Below are 21,260 nucleotides of genomic sequence, written 5' to 3' on the forward strand. Positions count from 1 at the left end.
AGATATTACAGGGCTGTACTGTTCCATATCATTGTAGGATCTCAAGTAGAGCTTGGATTAGGGCCTATATCTGAAATGCAAAAATGTTCATTCCTGACACTTTAAGCTCCAGATTTTCTCTCTCCTCCAAGTTGTTTCCCCTTTATGATACATATCTCATATAACCTTAACAAAAACTTGATATTAGAAAGAAATTTCTCAATGGAATACAATTATGAGTATAACATCTCAGGAGCTATACTTTGAATGGTTTCTCTTTTGGAACTGAGGTTGTTTCCAGATGACCTGTTTATTGAGCATTCATCCTGATTTGTTTGCACAAAGTTCATGGGGAAGTTAGAGAATGCTGGCCATTTGTGGAGCATTCATTCTGATTAGTTTGTAGGGAGTTTAGATGATGTTGCATCAAACATTCATCCCACAATTTCCACTGCATTTCTCTGTCACTTTCCTTATTGCAAAAAGTCCATGTTTTAAGGGAACTGAGTTTGTTGAACAAGAGCTGTAATTGTACAACCTGAATTTTCTCATAGTTGTTTGAATCCCAGCTGAAAATCATGACAGTCTGGAAGTGCCCTGAGTGCAAATTTATTTTCTGGTACTTTTTAGAACTAGAAACCTAAACTATGATGCTTGGGTACAGAAAGTTGAAATACAAAGTGCTCAAATTTCACATGCACATATCATCTTGCCACAGTTATCCATACAGAGTATAGTCAGTTATTGAAGCCCTAGTAACATCCAGGCTAAATTACTGTAACACATTGTATATGGGACTGCCCTTGAAGACATCTGCAGACAACTAGTAACAACATTTCATCTAGCAAAGTGAAAGATTTTCTGCCCACTGCTGTCACTTGTTGCTATTGATATTGAGGGACACAAAGCAGTGGGGGGAAAAGGCGAAAGTAGATAAAGTAGACTTTGGAACATGCATATGGAATAGACACACAAGAAGGAGCTGAATGGAACTAATTGATATAGAACTGGATCCAGGTCCAGAGCTTTCCCAAAGCTTCTCCTCCTCATCTTGTGGTGCCCAGTCGGATAGAATACTGCTTAGAGACTTACTTTAAAAGAAAAGAAAGCTGAACATTCTGAGAAAGGGCTTGGTATATATATATATATATATCACTAATAGCCAAAAAACCTTGCAGTTTAAGAATGTATCTATAGCCCACAGATATTTCTATCAAACTTTAAAAAGCAGGGAAATTGGGCAGCTATAGTGAATGTACCAGGGGAGCAGGAGACCTGACCTCCTCTCTGAGATATTGTACTGCCCTACAAATTGGTCAAAATGCAAACACCATTTGGGTTGGTCTTTCACAGTCCAATCCACTTCCTGTGTAGCTTGGAAGAATTTGGTAACATGTGCCTCTGAGCATATGGTGAGTAGTGGCAACACCTGCCATCTCCAAAGATGGAGAATTATATTTTTGTATGTTTGTTGGTGTTCTTCTTATTTTGCTTCTTTGCTGTGTTACTGTTTCTACAGAGAATCTAAACCAGAAATTTTTTCCCCTCCTTATTCATCCTAGAAATCTGTGTCAAATGTATTTTTATTAATTTCAAAGTCTTTTTATTAGTCATTGTCATGTGATGGTGAAGACAGCCTTTTGTGTTTTATATTGGAGGTTATGTTCTATTTCTATTTTGGATGCATTAACAGTTGAATCTGAAACTGTAGTTTGATGTAAAATCAGACTGATTCCAATATGTTGCTACTTTAGCAATGACTCTAACTGTTGGTAAAAAGAGGATGCATGTTTTCAGCCTGCTATGTTTAAACCATTTCATTTAAGGCAAGGTGTTCACGGTCAATTAAAAACATAGAGCACATCTACCATTTTGCTAGAATATATTTCACCTCCCACTGTTTTATCATGTGCAAATTGAGACACTCCTGAGGTCCACTGGAGACTATTCTGCAGAAGTCAGTGCCATTATTATGTCTGGAGTTTTTTTAGTGTAAATTTTGCAAAGTGTTGCTGTACTTCACATATTCACAGAAATAGAAACAAAAGAAAATGATTTCCTTTAGGAAGCTTCACTAAAAATGCAAAGGAAATCAGACATATTCAAAGTGACCATCTGAATTATATATACTCTCTTAATAATGTTGCTTCCACCCTGCTAAAACGAGATCAGCACAGCACATGTCTTGTTTCTGTTATTTGGTCTGATTGCAGGTGTTGCCACTACTCACCATATGCTCAGAGGCACATGTTACCAAATTCTTCCAAGCTACACAGGAAGTGGATTGGACTGTGAAAGACCAACCCAAATGGTGTTTGCATTTTGACCAATTTGTAGGGCAGTCCAATATCTCAGAGAGGAGTTCAGGTCTCCTGCTCCCCTGGTGCATTCACTATAGCTGCCCAATTTCCCTGCTTTTGAAAGTTTGGTAGAAATATCTGTGGGCTATAGGTACATCCTTAAACCTCAAGGTTTTTTGCCTATGAGTGAATTTCCCTGCTTTTTAATCCGGCAGGTAAGAAATGGGATCCTGTCCAAGTTTGCTGAGAATGGATTGATCATTTGCATGCTTATTGAGTTCAGTGGGATTTACTCCTATGCAATCTTGGTTAGGATAGGAAAAACTGACCATGGGGGAGGAGGAGTGGGAGTGGGAAGGGGAAGGAACGTATTGGAAGGGGGCAAAGGAAGGGAGAGGGGAAGGCAGGTTTGATCATTTCCATGCTTATAGAGTTCGATGGTATTCACTCCCAACAAGCCCTCAGTAGCTATGGGCATGCATGCACCTCTTTTATGCAGCAGCACCAAGTGGGCTGACATATTTTCAGACAGAAGCTGCTTTCACACATGGGGCTGATTGTGTTAGTTTAACTGATTAAAAAGGAAGTGCTTCTATCCTGATTTCTAAAAACCCCTTCAAACTGCAGTACCTGTTATACCGGCATTTTGCGCAACGATCTTTCACACACACACAGAGCTACAATGAACAGAGCAGAGTTTTTCTCCCCCCCTTCGCTTTAGGGGGTTTGGTGTATTCCCTCCCAACTTGGTTTTCAAGGCTAGTGGAGGTGGCCCTGGGGGTTGGGGGGGGCACGGCACCTGCTTTTGTGGCCACTGGGAGCTCACGGAGATGGCTCTCCTTATTCTTAACTTTTATTTTGGGGTCTGAGGGCGGCAGTGCCAGCTTCAACAGCTGTTGGGAGTTTGCAGGGCAGTTCCTTTTACCATTGCACTCCACATCTCGGCTGGACTATACCAGAGCTCTAGGCTGCTCCAGTTGACTGGGGAGTGGGGAAGGACCTGATAATGCACCTCCCTTTACCCTTCTTTGGTCGCAGTCCTCATTTTCCCCCTCTGTTTAAGGTGGCTTCTGCTAATTTCCCCCTCTGTTTTAAGGCAGCTCCTGCTCATTTTTCCCGTCTGTTCCACACTGCATGCTGGGATGCCTGTCATGTGAGTGGCAGTAACTAGCAGAAAACTCCCGCGATGTTCCGTATTCCCAGCCTTGCTAACGGATTATTTGTGGTATCATTTGTAACTGAAATTAGCGCTGAACTTCCACTAGATTCCACCAGAATTCCGAAGCCAGCTTGTGTGTCGTGTGAAAGGTCAAATATAATGTGGAAATTAACAGGTAAAAAACTGTCAGAATGGAATAAACTGCAGTGTGAAAGCATCCTGAGTTTCTTAGGGGAAGTTTACATTGAGGAAAGTGATGTAAGTGATACTGGTGAGTTGCAGTGGTGGATGTTAGCTGACAAAGTAAAGTTGACTAAAACAATACAGCAAAACAAATTACAAGCAAATTTTCCTGTGAGAGACAAAATAATCCAAGGGCTTTTATATTTCCTCCATCATAGATTCGCCTTCCCCTGCCCATAAAAAAGATCTGCTATATCTTATGGTCCATGGAAATGCATCTTAGGGACCATAAGATTGCATCTTTAATGCTGCTAAACCTTACTGTGATACCAGAACAAAATTTCCTCATTTTATACTTTTATTCCTATCTAATTATTTTAGAAAATATGTGTGTATTAATGCGTTGTTCACTGGAAAATTTATACGAATAGACTTAACACATTTGCACAAAAGCAGGATTGAAGAGAATAGCTTATCAGATATGGAAGAGTATTCATCTCTAAATTAAAAAATTATTCAGTTTTTGAGCTAATAGGAATTTTAATTGAATAGTGCTTTTGAAGCTCAGACAATTCAACTTGATATGTCTTTCTCTCTGAATTGATGTGCTGCCTGTGAACATATGCCATATTTATAAGACACAAAGAATATTAGAAAACTCTTTATTTATACCCTATACAAGAAAGAAAGAAATTGATAGATGAATCATAGTAATCCTGCAACAAAGACAAAATCATTTCAGACATAAAACAGCCGCTCCAGCACCCAAATACTCCTCAGCACATTACCTTCTATATCCGTAATATGTTTTCTAACCTTGATTATATACCATAGAAAATGTATGGATTATATACCATAGTCTTCAAATGCCCTTTTTATCTATTTCTGAAGTTTTGTTTTGCTTCCAACAATTTTGCAGGAACACAAAAGATTATGGTGGTGATGCTGACAATTTTAGTCCATGCTTATTTGTTACGCTTATATTTTAAAAGGACGGGTACATCGTAGATTGTGGTAAATGGTAACTGGGTAGATGTATGCTAAAAAGTAATAAGCCATGCTTTATTCAAATATTACTGACTCAGGGTGTTTGGATGTTTTTGTTTTGCAATGGTTTTTTTTATAAAAAAATCTAGATTAAAACAAGATTATCTCCTCATTGATCTATGAAGCTAATTTATCTAGGCATGTTAAAATTATGGCATGACAGAAGACAGACATGCTGCAGTTATTGTTCATGATAATCAGTGCTTTCAGGTTCTTTCACTGTCAGTATGATAAAAAGGTTTCATTATTTAAAGCTCTAATTAAACCATCCATATTTCCAGGAATGCAACAGTGAGCACAGTGGCATCTGCTTATTGTTATTCTTTCAGCGTAACCCTCACAAGACAGTAGTATCTATGTGCACTGCTAAATGGTCCCCTTTCTTTTATTTTGCTTATCCTTAGACATCAGAGAAAGATATCTAACCTGGCTCTGACACTTGTCAGTATTGAGGGAGTTAGGGAATAATGGACCACAGGTGTATATTCCTCAATGTTTATTGATTGAAATTGTCCTGTTGTATGTATAGATTGTCTGGAAGACATACCACTCTGAAATGAATAGTGTTTAACCAGACTGGCTGCAAGACAGTAAACAGAGGCCGTTTTTGTACTGAAATTGATAATTGTTTATTTTAATCTTCATAAGTGGAGCAGTATTCCTGTTGATATGTTATGCCCAAAAAGGAACTCTTCATCCATGTAATAGATGTGGGACTGCATGTGCAGGTCTTGCCTCCAGTGTCTCGCTGCACATTGTCCCTGCTCCCTCTGGTCTCAGTCTTTCCATGTTATGTGGAAGTAGAGCCCTTGAATGTGAGTAGAATACTTTGCACGATTGGGAACCCTGATAAAGCAGGGTCCCCACCTATGTAGAGGCTTCTACTTGCATTCAAGCAAACACATGTAAAAATCACCTCGGTCAACTTGGGAATGTTGGCAATTGAGAGGACAGTGTTAGCAAAAAGTGCAGTTCAGCTGGAATGCTGAACATGACCCAAGACACTCTGTGTGTAAGCTGGCTTTGCTCTGAGCAATGAGAGTATCATTATGGTCACCAGGGAAGGTCTCTATGGTGCATGGCAGCATTGGTGTAAGCTGTTGGCACATGCCAGTCACAAGCAGGAGGTACCACCCTGCCTGCAATTATCTGGAATCCAGTGCCATATCCAATATAAGCAACACCTTCAGATAGACCAGTAATCTCCCATTGTGAGTCAATGATGACCAACTAGCAATATAGTTTGTATTAATTAGAGGAAGCATTTCTTTTTGTATTTCCTAAGAAACCCTCAAGTTCACTCTTTTTCAGCAAAGCCAAGAACACTGAAATATAGAATGTCAGGGCAAAGATGCCATCATTGCTGGGCTCTGTTCCTGTGGCATAACACTGAATTAACTTGACTCAGGATGTCCCTGGAATTTTCCATCTATGCCTTTTGTTATGTCATGACATTCAGGATCAAGCCCTGATCTTTGTGAAAATGCCCTTTTTAAATTCAGGGCAAGGTTATGTGATACATTTTTTCTTATAACTGGGTGAACAAGGCATTCCCAATTTGTTCAGCTTTTGCGGGATGCTACCAGAAGGCTTTTCATGCCACACTTTTATAGATGCTTTAAACCTGTGATGAACTGTGGAAGCTGCCTTCTTTCTTTTTAAAAAGCTAGTCCCCTTCCTTCCTTCCACTTCCTTCTCTCCAAGCCATGGTTGTTTGCTGTTGTTTTCACTACTAGTAAGAACTCTACTACAGGCAGTGACTCTGTGAAGGGAAGCATTTTCTGTCCTTGAACTGCATTGGGAAGGATTCTAGAGAAGCTAAGCAGAATTGGACTTCGACTCAAGGGCTGCCTCATTGACCAGGCCATCACTTCTTGATTTTTGGGGGGGCAAGGGATCAGGTAATACAAAAAGTGTGTCCAAAGGAATACTGAAGAATGGTTACAAATCTGTAGTCACACTAATCTAAACAGAATTAAGTGTGTTTTGTGGTTTTTTGCTTTTATTTCTGTTTCAGTGCCTTTCAACCATGTGACAAATATAAGCTCAACATAGGAATGGAAAGATCTGTTAATTTCAGTTCTTTCCATTTCTTATTTTTCCAAACTGAAATTGGAAAATTTCCACATTTCTGCAACAATTTGCTTTTTTAAATAAAAAGAATATTCATTAAATATTCAGGATTTTATTGCAAATTTATCCTAATAAACACATGTACACATTTTTGCAAGCAATGTCTCCTAATATAATGCATTTTGTATGCTATTTTCACTAATATATTAATTTTAATGCACACTTTCCCCTAATATATTTCTATTCACTAATAGGCAAAAAACCTTGCGGTTTAAGAACATACCTATAGCCAACATATATTTCTATCAAACTTTAAAAAGCAGAGAAATTGGGCAGCTATAGTGAATATTATATCTTCTGCTATTTTTATTTAAACTCTCCCCATTTATACATAGAGTGTTAATCTTTCCCTCCTCCCTTCTTACTGTATCCATTTTCATCCACAACAAATAATCTGCCACTACAAGTTTCTAATATATTTTTTACCCAAGCCAACTATAGAAAAATAGTCAAAGGTAAGAAATGGAGCGAGGGAAAATACTTGTCCTAGGAAAGAATGAGTGCTTAAACACTGGAAGGATAAATATTCTCTGTTATTGTAAACCATGAATGGAAAGCCCCTTCTTTAATACTACAGGAAGACAATTTATTGACATCCACAAAGGAGCTGCTGTTATAAGTGGTATTTTGGTTTATGACAGAGAGGTAAATTTAGGTGCATAAACATATTTTAATTTTCCTTTTCCTATTTTACACTCAGAACACAATCAGTAGCAATGTACTTTTGAGTGTGAATCTTCACTTGATCTGTTTATAATAAGGTATCAATTTGTAAGTTACACATCCCAGTATTATGCAAGGACACTTTACTTAAATGTTACCTTCTGGCTATTTAATTATATACCTCAACATCGGAGAGAGACAGTGTGATTATACACAAGGTGCCACAGATAAGGTAATTAGGTACCTGTTAAGCCTGTGTGAAAGTTAAAAGTATAGCCTTTGCCAACAGATGGTATTCTCTAAGAAATAATCACTTTACAAAGATGTTTGCACATAGGAAAGCCTGTTCAATATAATGATGTCCTTTCCTAGAGGTCTAGTTGATTTAGCCTTGACAAACTTAAGGATCTAAATAAGTTCATATAAAGGAATCAGATTTATTTCAATGTTTAATATCCAGAGTTTGTGCTAAAAAAAAAAATCCATTTCATTTCCATTGCGACATATGCAACTCTGGGTTGTCAAAGGTGTTTGGAGTGGCTTTCCTGGATATGGTAGATATAGCCACAAATTAAGTGGCACTCCCAGATGTAGCCCAACATACTGAAGTCATCTGCAACCAAATCTTCAAGCTATGTGAGCAGAAATACCTAAACTTTAGATACCATTGATTTCCAAAGGGGAAACATGGCTTAAATCTAACTGCTTATGCTTACGTAAGTGGCCATTCTGTCTATTTCTCTCTAAAAGTTCTGTTATTTTCTTTCAGCAGAGATTGTGTCCTTAAACTATATCTTTGAAAAGGAAGTGTCATTTCAAGTGCCCTTGAAAACAAAGCATTTGCATTTGACTCAAGCTCCAAGATACTATATTTGTTCATCTCATGTAATTAGTGGTAGAAAGTCTTAGAAAGTGAAGATCTTTCTGACTGAAAGATGGATGAAAATAGAAATATTGTTCTACCAATAAACAGCTGCTTAGGACAGAACACCTCGTGATGAAATGTAAGCACAAAGAAGCCATGAAATTATCATTACACTACAATGATGGTACCCTAGAGTAACAAAAACATGTGCTAGTGCAAATTTATGAATCAGAATTCCATTCTTTATTAATAAGACATGACCAGCTCCACATATAGAGTCTATGCCACATTCAAACTGCACTTTAACCTGTTTCCCGTTAAATAATAATGTGTACTAGAAAAAGCCCATAAAAAGCTGGCTCCTTTTCCACAGGACATGTTTGCATTGAATGAAGTCAATCCTGGTTGCATGGCCCAAATGTTTGCTGCAACAGTCCCTGTCAACTACATGAACCAGTGTATTGCAAATTATTCTGAGAGAGGGATAGGGGAGAAATTCAATTAAGTTCGTATTTAAAGCCAAAACTATCAAATTCACACTTTCTGAAACAGTATGAGAACTAATACAAAGCTATCCATCAAAATTTACACCTCCAAATTTTGCAATGCATTTCACTAACCAAAATTTATTATACAGCCATGAGAGTGGTTGTATACTATAGTCAGCATGGATTTTCCGCATTCCACAATGTTAAATTGAAAATACCCCTCCATACCATTTGATGCTTCCCATAAGATCACAACAAAACAAAACCTTACAAAACCTATAGTCCTGAACTCAGAAACACGTGTTTAGCAACCCTCTAAATTTGCATGGTGATACACAAAACACTCAGAGAGAATTGAGAGTTCAAACTGTAAAAAGAGAGAGAAAAACCAGACCCCTTTTGGACTCTTTTCTTTCAGAGTTCTCATAATTTGTTGAAATTAATTAAAAATCAGCCATGTTCACAGAGTACCTGTACTCCTATAACTGACCTTGGCCCATACTCTGACCTTCACCTTCTGCAGTTTAAAAGTTTAAAAAAGTTTTAAAAAATTAAAAAAATTAATTAATTTAAGAAATTTAGCATTGAAGTCTATCATAACGTCAGGCACACTCAGTAAGAACCAACCATCAGTGTTCTAAAAGCCAGGCTCACAGCTGCGGGCCTTGGCTAATCAAGGGGCCACACTCACACCAGACCATGATTTCATTTTAGACAGTCATGGCTTACTAAAAGAATCCTAGGAAGTGTAGTTTGTGAAGAGTGCTGAGAGAACACTCTCATTGCCAACACACCAAGGAAGACTCGTGACACATGTATGGTTGAAATGTTATATTTATTAAAATATAACCCATAATCAATCAAATTCCAATCCGCCAATTAATAATCTCAAATCCTTCGGGCAGGTGAGGCTCAACCTATCTATGAGGGTCTAGACCCTCCAAACCAGGAGGCAAGTCAGTCACATCGTACTGCAACTCCCCAGACAAGGATGTGGGAAAACTTCTCCCTCCTTGCAATCGGAGTCAGGTTTGTGGTTCCAACCTCCGCATCCTGGCCCCACCGTACAGGCGTTCACCATGATGCGCAAGCCGGTCCCACGTGGACACCCCCCGGATCCACACCAGGCATTACGCCTTGATGTTTCACCAGGGAGTGCCCTTTACCCAAATGCCTCATCCACCTCCATTTTTAACCCCAATTACCTCACCTGCCCGAATCCAACGCCACAAGAGGGGATCAGCTTAAGCTTGGTCCCCTCAACCCAAAGAAAACAAAGCCCCCAAACCCAACCTAAAATCCTCCAATAGCAAATCACACCCAATATCCGAAAGATGGACACCATCATCTCGAAACAGATGCGGTGCATGAAAACGGATTGTGTCATGAGGAATATATGCCCCACCCAATGACAAAACTAAACTCCAAACTTTCCTATTCACCCACTTTCTGGATCTGTCAATCCTGTGCCGTGCACCCCTCCAAACACCCCTCCAAACACGACGCACCAGCATGTCGGACCACACTATAACAAGGTCCGGGTAAGACTGGATGAGTGCATTAAAATCTGGTTGATCTTCAGCAGCAGATCCATACCTGGCTGCTGCACCATATCATTTTCCCCTAAATGAACCACCAACATATGTGGCCGGTTAGGCGATGCCATAAGCCGACACACCAAAGGCATGAGCGCATCCCAAAACATGCCCCTCTGAGCCTCCCAGCCAACCGTTGCTCTAGCGGAAAGCTGCAGCTGTGTCCCGGCAAGCGTAGAGAAGGCTCTCCGATGGGCCCAAAATAAAATTGAGTGGCCACACAGGACGACCCTCGCAGGCACAGGAAGGCTCAGCACACCTAAGAAAAGAAAAAACAATACATCAGAATCAATACCTGACATAAGACTTGAAAGCGGAAGAACGCCACCTTCCAATCTCCTGAATATCCTGAATGCTCATGCCCACGAGGGCGGCGGCCATAGCCGCCCCAATCCAAAAGGAATGCAGCCCATAGACTCCAGCATCGCGACCACTGGCCAACAAGGCCCGCCGAACAACGGCCCAAAATTGAAATTGAGTCAGGGCAGAACCATCCACATGTATAAAGAGGTAACGCTGGCCCGCTGGCCTCATTGACAGAAATAAACACACTGCAGCCACTGGGCACAATTCAGGGACCTGGCAAACTCTCAATGAAATAATACTGCCACGGCCCTTTTGATCAGTCTTAGAGACTCGAAGGGAAAGCCTAACTATATCTGCACCTAGCGCACAATCGCCAAAGCAAAAGGCTTCATAGCACACATCGCGCTTTGAGGAAGGCAATACTTCACTAGGGCGAAAAGCACCATAGAACATCGTCAGTGTTACTGGGGCGAACAGGTGCGACTCATACTGAGATGAGCACAGAGACCTAAATAAAGGCAGGATCTGAAGGAGAACATGGGGCGTGATTGGCCTCCTTCGGTCAGTGGGCCTGTAAGCGGAACGCGACCAACCCTGAAGGACCTTCCTGACCCTAAAATCTACAGAATGATCCTGCATTCCTCTTGCCTTGGAAATAAAGGCCAGCGCAGAGAGGTGTCCGGCGATGGTAGAAATATGAGATTGCCCATTCAGATATAACATAAACTGCAGCCAATGTGAACAAGAATAGGCCATACAGGAGGCAAAGCACTTATGGCACGGAATGCCTGGAACGTCCCCAAGGCAAGCTGGTACACCCTCTGAGTGCTGGGAGCAAGGGCAGAAGTTATAGCTGAAGAACGCCACCTGCCAATCACCTGGACATCCTCAATGCTCAAGCCCACAAGGGCAGTGGCCGTAGCCACTCCAATCTGAAAGAAATGCAGGCCATAGACTCTAACATCGCAACCACTGGCCAACAAGGCCCGCCGAACAACGGCCCAAAATTGAAACTGAGTCAGGGCAGAACCGTCTGCATGTATAAAGATATAACGCTGGCCAGCTGGCCTGAAACACAAACATTGCTGCATAGCGGAAAATGGGCATAAGTCAGGTACCTGGCAACTATAAAGAAGCAAAAACTGCCATGGCCCTTTTGATCAGTCTTATAGACTTTTAAGGAGAACCTCACTAAATCTGCACCTAACGTGCAATCACCAGAGCATAAGGCACGATAGGACACATCGCGCTTTGAGGAAACCAATAATTCACTAGGGCGAAAAGCACCATAGAACATCGTCAGAGTTACTGCGGCGAACAGGTGCGACTCATACAAGATGAGCACATTGACCTAAATAAAGGCAGGATCTGAAGGAGGACATTGGGCATGATTAGCCTCCTCTGGTCAGAGGCCCTAGGAGCGGAACGCGACCAACCCACAAGGACCTTACTGACCCTAAATCCACAGAATGATCCTGCATTCCTCTTGCCTTGGATTAAAGGCCAGCGCCGAGAAGTGTCAAGCGATAGTTATGACAGAAATAAGTTTTTGCCCTTTGAATACAGCATAAATAGCAGAATACTTCCAGAACACGTGTGCACGATGGCAACTGTTGCAGCTGCTCCTCTATGAAAGAAATGTAATCCTTAAACATAATGGCCTTGCGAACAACATAGCAATAATCAAAACTGAATCAATGCGTAGCCATTGATACATGAAAAGATAGTACTGGCCCACTGGCCTAACAGAGAGAAAGGTCCCTCAGCGAACCAGGGACAGAGAGGGCGATGGGCAGCCCCTCAGCTTCGCCACTCAATCACAAGCCCACTGGTCCGTCTTAAGCATATGCGCTGACAACAGCACAGCAATATAAGTGCAGGGCTCAAATATTACAATGACTTGCCCGGAAAGCTAATTTTACCAGGGCAAAAGGCTCCCTAAAATTATTGGTAAGGCCACCGCCCAGGATAACTGGCCTGGAAGGGGGGGGCACTAAGAATCATCGAAGGCAGGAACATCAACAGTATAACAGGCCACATACGACCAGGCGGTCTCAGGGTGGAATGCGACTAGACTCCTTTGGTTTTCATAAAATGGGTTCTTGAATACATTTGGCCTGAAAATTAAAGAAAAAGGCAAAAAGGAGGCAGGATATATTCCCAACGGTAATGTCCTGCCCTCCTTAGTAGAGCATGGGCTGCAACAAGGTGTACATCATTCATACATGGGGGGGGGGATGGCCTCATAGGATCAGGCGGCATTTGGGTAAAATGCAACTGTACTTTGCGAAATAAACGCATGCACAAGGCGCATAGCTCAAATCACGTTGAGATTCTGGGGATTTACCACATAACCATAGCCAAGTGCTGCACTGAACGTATCATGCGGATCAGAAGGGCAGAAGGCCACATATATACCGCAAGCACTGTTGGAAAATAGTCCAGAAAATAAATTCTATTGTGAGCCCCTGGCACCTTAAAAGCAGCCAGCCATTGTTCGGCACACCCAAGATCCTGAATTGACACCAAAATACCAACCACCGACTGCATCAAAGCTTACCTACAGTTCAAGCTACAGGAGCAAGTCCTTTGTTCTTGAAGAAAGAATGGCCGTTGAAGTCACATCTGGCCAGCAGCACTTGCACAACCCAGTAGAAGTGATCAGGATCTAGACGACAGCCTGGCCATAACGCAAAAGCCCACACAACCTATGCAGGTTTCCCACAGAAGGTTCTTCTTCATATGATGTAAACAAGTGCTGCCATCCCAACGTATGAATGAATGTGAATCTAACAGGTAGCAGCGCCTAGTATGCACGAGACTGCCATGAAATAGATGTGATTGAAGAGGGTACCTGTATCTTGTGAAACAAGCAGTATTCTATTCATATTTTTGGAATAAAGTTAAATTGAATTAAAAATGCCTTGGAAAAGCTTCATGATATAGATTTACCAAATGCTAGAGGAACAGTTTAAGCAAGAACCAATAAGCTATCATTCCTAAAATAGGCATATTTTATATTTCATTTAGCTATTTCAGGGATAAAACAAAGCATTTAAAACTACAGGCAATAGAATGCCTTAAGCAACCAACGTATTAAAACATTCCTGCTACACTCCAGCTATAGAAAAACTATTGTTATAAGCTTATTAACTACTAGAGATCCATCAAGAAAATTACAGTTAAAACTTAATCACTCAAAAAGCCAACAAACACTGATTTAGCAAACCTATATATATATGTGTGTGTATATATATGTGTATATATATGTGTATATATATATAATTATTTACTGATTTATTTATTTATTTTTCCATTAACCTTAACATATTGGCTCTCAGAAAGCCACAACAATGAGTTCACCTGGCTATAGAGCATTTCTTTTATGCTTGCATAGCATAAATTACCTTTCTCTGAATCACACTTATACATATGTTGAAGCCACATAAGAAGTCTGAGATGTGGGATTCCAATGAACTCACCTTAAAATAAATTATCTATTGCCCTTTAGATGATATTACATAAGCATCTATACTTTTTCTCATGCACAATAAATGCAACAAAATTATGAAGCTAAATGATCAAGAACAGCATTTTAAAAACCAAAACATGAATGTAGGAGTACAAACAGAACTAAATATAAATTGATATAGGGAAAAGCATTAAACAAAAGGAACGGGGTGTGTGTTAAATTTACATATATATCTATAAATATATTAAAATGAATTCATGTATTTATCTATTTATTTATTTAATAATAAAAAATATATATCTATAATTATCCTAAAATTAAATTATGCAATTATCCATTGATTTAATAATAATAAAATTGTATGATATATAATAAATTAATAAGACAAAACAAACACCCCACCACCCTTTGAAGCAACTCACACCTCCCCCATGAAAGCGGCAAAAGGAACAAGAGGGGGTGCAAGGGGAGGTGGTAAACGACCCAACTTCCCACAACACCCAATAAGGGGTGGGAGAATTACAGAGCAGGCTGAATGGAAGGGGGGGGCGTGACAGAGGATACCAACAAGTGGGGGGTGCTCGTGCAAAACGCCTCGACAAATCCCAGTCCAGGAAGGCCCCAGTAGGGCGCAAGGAAGGCCCCTAAAACAAACGGGGGGGAGGAATGGTGCTGGAACGCACTATCAAAAGGCCCTCTCCAACAAGACCAGCACAAAACATGCCGCTCAAAAGGCCCCTAAAAAAAAAATTGGGGTGGGGGAATCACTATAACTCACCAACTGTTGCAGAGCAAGCAGCAAGATTTTAAAAACAAAACAAAAAAGAAACGCTTGCCCGCAGTTTTTTGAAACTGCCCGCTATCTACCCGCTGACCAGCTGACGGGCAGGGATAAAAGGGGAAGGAAACGACCCCCCAGGCTCTAAATAACGCTGGAGCAGGCAGGGAGCAAAACAGGCAAAGAAAAACAGACAACAACGACAACAACAAAAGCCAAGCAAGCAACGCCTGCCTGCTATTACACAGGGAATTTATTCACCCGCAGCACAGCTGAAGCGGGAATGAGGAGAAAGAAACTACACACACACACACTCCCTAACACACTGGGGTGGCATCTGTGAGGGAGCAAGTGAAGGGGAACACACAGCAAGGAAGGCGGGAAAACCGCCACAAACCAACACCGACTCTGTAACAGCCCAGCTGCTTCGCTGCAACGGGAGGAAGGAAACACAGGAACGAAGAAATCCAGCGAGGGAAGCTGAAGCCATCCAACAAGAGAGCTAAATGCAAGCGTGCCACAAGGCAAAAAAGGCGCGCTCTTAAAGTGGAGCAGGCTATATATAGCCGCTCAAAACCCTTACCCCATTGGTCAAGATACCCCACCTGACCTCTTACACAATTTCTGGAACCTTCCCGAGCCTTCCTAGAAATAGGGTGTAGGCAAACCCGCCCCTACCAAATGGGCAGGACCGTCATTCCCCTGACAGAGTTCTAGTGGCCAGAGTGGTTTAACAGTTATCCGCTCTGATTGAAGCTCTGTGAAGGGAGCAGGACCTCTCCTAGAACTCTCAGCACCTTTAACTAACTACAGTTCCCAGGATTCTTTGGGAGAATTCATGACTGTCTAAAGCGAAATAAAGGTCTGGTATGGATGTGGCCAATGACAGCTTTGGTTTAAATTTGAGTGGGAGGCCTACTGTAGAATAAAAAGGTGGGGGTAACCCCCTTTAGGATGCACACCTTGATGTGGTGAGGGGGTTTGAGAGTGTTGAAGAAGCTGAGAGCAATGCCATCAGGAGTCTAGACCAAGAGGCCCCACCCATGGTGGAATGGTCAAAGCTGAGACACCAGACTAAGATGCATCCAAACTCAGAGGAAGGCAATGGTAAACCACCTTTGAATACCTCTTACCACAAAAACCCTATGAACAGAGTATCCAAAATGCAACAGGAGATAGTGCTGGAAGATGAGACCCCCAGGTCAGAAGGCACTCACCGAGCTACTGGGAAAGAACAAAGGACAAGTACGAGTAGTGCTGTGACTAATGACGCAGCTGGGTCAAAGCTGAAAGGAAGCCCAGAGGCTGATGCGCACAGATGCGAAAGGAGAGTCCGGAGTTGTATGACACACACAATAGGAACATGGAATGTGAGAACCATGAAGCAGGGAAAGTTAGAAATTGTCAAGCAAGAAATGGAGCGTATCAACATTACAATACTTGGCGTGAGTGAATTAAAATGGACTGGAATGGGACATTTTCAATCAGGCAACTACAAAATATTTTATTCAGGAAATGAGAAATCAAGAAGAAACGGAGTTGCTTTAATAGTGAGAAGTGATGTACCAAAAGCAATTAGGAGCTACAACGCAAGGTCTGAGCGAGTGATATCAATGAGATTAAACGGGAAAGCTATTAACATAGCCATCATCCAAGTCTACGCTCCAACATCAAATGCAGCAGAAGAAGAATTGGAGAGATTTTACGCAGAAGTACAGGAGGAAATTGATCACACACCAAAACAAGATAGGATGACAATCATGGGGGACTGGAATGCAAAAGTAGGGAACAGAGAAGAACTAGGAATTGTGTGGAAATGGTGCTTAGGTGACAGAAATGAAGCAGGAGAAAGACTTATTGAATTCTGTGAAGCCAATGATTTGTTTCTTGCCAACACAGTTTTTGAGCAACCAAAAAGACGACTGTACACATGGACATCACCAGATGGTCAATATAGGAATCAAATTGATTATATAATTAGAAACAGAAGATGGAGAAGTTCCATACTTTCTGCAAAAACAAGACCAGGAGCAGACTGCGGTACAGATCATGAACTGATCGCATTGAAAATCAGAGTAAAGCTAAAGAAGAACAAAGCACTCATAATGCCAAAATACAATTTAAATAACATCCCAGAAGCATATAAAGATCAAATAAGGAACAGGTTTGAGGCTAGAACTATGGACTGAAGTCAGGGACATTATCAGGGAAGAATGCAAAAAGACAATACCTCTTGTTAAAAAGAGAGAAAGACCTCAATGGATGACTGACAAAACTCTTAAAATGGTTAAAGAGAGAAGAAAAGCAAAAGGAAAAGGAGATAGAAACACAGTCAGAACCCTAAATGCAACTATACAACAACTAGTACGTAGGGACAAAGAAAACTATTACAATAGTTATTGTATAGAAATAGAAAAGGACAACAAAATGGGAAGAACAAGAGCCCCATTCCAAAAGATTAGAGAAATGAAAGGGAAATTTAAACCACAAGTAGGGATGTTGAATAATCAATAGGGGAACACACTGACTGACCGAGATGAAATAAAAGGAAGATAGAAGCAAAACACTGAAGAACTCTATAAAAGAGATGACAGGATGACAGATTCATTCACAGAGGAACCATACGATGAAGAACCAGAAATTTTAGAATGTGAGGTGAAAGCTGCTCTTAAAATTCTTGGAAGAAACAAATCACCAGGAATAGACGGCATACCAATGGAGTTGCTACAAGCAACTGAGACTGAATCTGTCCAAATTTTGATGAAAATTAGTCAAGAAATATGGAAAATTAAACAATGGCCCACAGACTGGAAGTGTTCAATATATATCCCACTTCCAAAGAAAAGGGATCCCAGAGAATGCAGTAATTATCGAACTATTGCCTTAATATCCCATGCAAGTAAAGTAATGCTCAAGATTCTACAACAAAGGCTCTTACCATATATGGAGCGAGAAATGCCAGACATCCAAGCTGCATTTAGAAAGGGAAGAGGCACCAGAGATCATATCGCAAACATATGTTGGATAATGGAACGGAGCAAGGAATTTCAGAAGAAAATCTCCCTGTGCTTTATAGACTACAGCAAAGCCTTTGACTGTGTAGATCATGAAAAACTATGGAATGCTTTAAAAGAAATGGGGGTGCCACAGCATCTGATTGTCCTGATGCGCAACCTATACTCTGGACAAGAGGCTACTGTAAGTACAGAATATGGAGAAACCGATTGGTTCCCCATCGGAAAGGGTGTGAGACAGGGTTGTTTTTTATCACACTATTTGTTTAATCTGTACACAGAACATATCATACGGAAAGCGGGATTGGACCAAGATGAAGGAGGTGTGAAAATTGGAGGGAGAAACATCAATATGCAGACGATACCATACTCTTAGCAGAAACCAGTAATGATTTGAAACGAATGCTGATGAAAGTTAAAGAGGAAAGCACAAAAACAGGACTACAGCTGAACGTCAAGAAGACTAAAGCAATGACAACAGAAGATTTATGTAACTTTACAGTTGACAATGAGGACATTGAACTTGTCAAGGATTATCAATACCTCGGCACAATCATTAACCAAAATGGAGACAATAGTCAAGAAACCAGAAGAAGGCTAAGACTGGGGAGGGCAGCTGTGAGAAAACTAGAAAAGGTCCTCAAATGCAAAGATGTATCACTGAACACCAAAGTCAGGATCATTCAGACCATGGTATTCCCGGTCTCTATGTATGGATGTGAAAGTTGGACAGTGAAAAAGGTGGATAAGAGAAAAATCAACTCATTTGAAATGTGGTGCTGGAGGAGAGCTTTGCACATACCATGGACTGCAAAAAAGACAAATAATTGGGTGTTAGAACAAATTAAACCAGAACTGTCACTAGAAGCTAAAATGATGAACCTGAGGTTATCATACTTTGGACACATCATGAGGAGACACGATTCACTAGAAAAGGCAATAATGCTGGGAAAAACAGCAGGGAGTAGAAAAAGAGGAAGGCCAAACAAGAGATGGATTGATTCCATAAACGAAGCCACAGACCTGAACTTACCTGAACAGGGTGGTTCATGACAGATGCTCTTGGAGGTCGCTGATTCATAGGGTCGCCATAAGTCATAATCGACTTGAAGGCACATAACAACAACCACCCTGAAAAAAATGATACCATTCACAATGTTTCCTTTTTGGAAAGAAAAGGAGCTTCTCATTTCCCAGTGCCCACCCATCCAATCTCCTCCCCTCCCTCCCTCCCCCTACCCTTCCTACCCTCCTCCTACCCTCCCTACTCCTCCCCCAAGTCAGTTTCACCTATCCTAAGCAGCATTACACAGGAGTAAATAATCCCACTGAACTAAAAAAGCATGCAAGTGATCAAACCTGCCCACCCCTCCTCCTCCCTCCTATCCCTTCCCTCTTGCTCTTTCCCTCCCCTTTCCTTCACCCCTCCCCATTCCCTTCTGATCTTCTCCTTCCCCTACCCTCCCCCCTTCCCCTCTCCCTCCCCTCATGGTCAGTTCTACCTATCCTAAGCATGATTGCATGTGAGTAAATCCCATTGAACTCAATAAGCATCCAAATGATCAAGCCTGCCCTCCCCTCCTCCTCCCTCCCATCACCTCCCTTCTGCCCAGTCCTCCCCCTCCCCTCCCTCTTCCTCTCCCCTCCTTCTGCTCCCCTCTCCCTCCTTCCTCCTTCCCTTTACTCTACTCTCCCCTGCCCTTATAGTCAGTTTTACCTGTCCTAGCCATGATTGCAAAAGAATAAATCCCATTCAATTCAATAAGCATGCAAATTATCAGACCTGCCTTTCCCCTCCTTCCCCTCTCCTCTCCCTTCCTCTTCCCTTCTTTCTCCCATCCCTTCTTCCTCCTCCTCTGCCTCCCTCCCCATGGTCAGTTTTATCTATTTTAAGCAGAATTACAGAGGATTAAACCCCACTGAACTCAAAAAGCATGTAAATGATCAATCCATTCTCAGCAAACTTGCACAGGATCCCATTTCTTACCTCCCAGATTAAAAAGCAGAGAAATTCACTAATAGACAAAAAAATTGCGGTTTAAGAATGCACCTATATAGGGCCGGCTCCAGGAATGCCGAGGCCCTTGGACATCAGCTTGCCCTAGGCCCCGACGTGTGCACGTGTGCGCATTCACATTCACGTTCATGCTTGCTCATGTGCGCAGCCCACCCCACCTACCTGACTCCTGTCTTTTACTATTGCCATTAACCAAGATGGCGGCCGCAGTTTCCCTAAGGGGATGAAGGCTCCACCGCCATCTTTGTTGATGGCACACATGCGTGCTACGTGCGCGCATCTGTGCCATCAACTAAGATGGCGGCAGGGGCTTCAGTACCTTAGGGAAACCGCGGCCGCCATCTTTGTTAAGGGCAATGGTAAAAGACAGCAGACAGATCACGGAAGGGGAGCAGCGGGGTGGCTGAGGGCCCCCCTGTAGCTCCTGTGGCCATCGGGCCAGTGCCCAACTTGGCCACCCTTAGAACCGGCCCTGCACCTATAGCCCACAGATATTTCTATCAAACTTTAAATAGCGGGGAAATTGGGCAGCTATAGTGAATGCACCAGGGGAACAGGAGACCTGACCTCCTTTCTGAGATATTGTACTGCCCCACAAATTTGTCAAAATGCAAACACTATTTGGGTTGGTCTTTCATAGTCAATCCATTTCCTGTGTAGCTTAGAAGAATTTGGTAACATGTGCCTCTGGTACCAAATTCTTCCAAGCTACACAGGAGATGGGTTGGACTGTGAAAGACCAACCCAAATTGTATTTGCATTTTTTACAAATTTGCTCGGCAGTACAATATCTTGCAGACAAGGTCCAGTCTCCTGCTCCCTTGGTGCATTCACTATAGTTGCCCAATTTCCTCGCTTTTTAAAGTTTGATAGAAATATTTGTTGGCTATATGTATTTTCTTAAACTGCAAAGGTTTTTTGCCTATTAGTGAATTTCTCTGCTTTTTAATCTGGAAAGTAAGAAATGGGATCATGTGCAAATTTGCTGAGAATTGATTATTTGCATGTTTATTGAGTGCAGTGGGATTTAATCCCCTGCAGTCAAGGGGGGGGGAGGGTGGAAGATTGGGTGGGTGGGCACTAGGCAGAGGGAAAGGCCCTTTCCTTTCCAAAAAAGAAACATTATGAACAGTATAATTATGTTTTGGGGTTTCCCCCACTTTTTTATTCTATAATAGACACAAATAGTCTCCCACTCAAATGTAAACCAATGTTTTCCCTGGTCACATCCACATTCAGACATTTATTCCACTTTAAACAG

The 21,260-nt window shown here is 41.6% G+C and overlaps 1 protein-coding gene across 1 annotated transcript in view; it reads left to right on the forward strand.

Annotated features, from left to right (window-relative positions):
• Window positions 1–21,260, forward strand: part of CLSTN2 (calsyntenin 2) — a 786,289-nt gene that overhangs the window by 645,034 nt on the left and 119,995 nt on the right. The window lies entirely within an intron of this gene.

Source organism: Rhineura floridana, chromosome 7, assembly GCF_030035675.1.
Source record: "Rhineura floridana isolate rRhiFlo1 chromosome 7, rRhiFlo1.hap2, whole genome shotgun sequence".
Taxonomy (NCBI): Eukaryota; Metazoa; Chordata; class Lepidosauria; order Squamata; family Rhineuridae; genus Rhineura; species Rhineura floridana.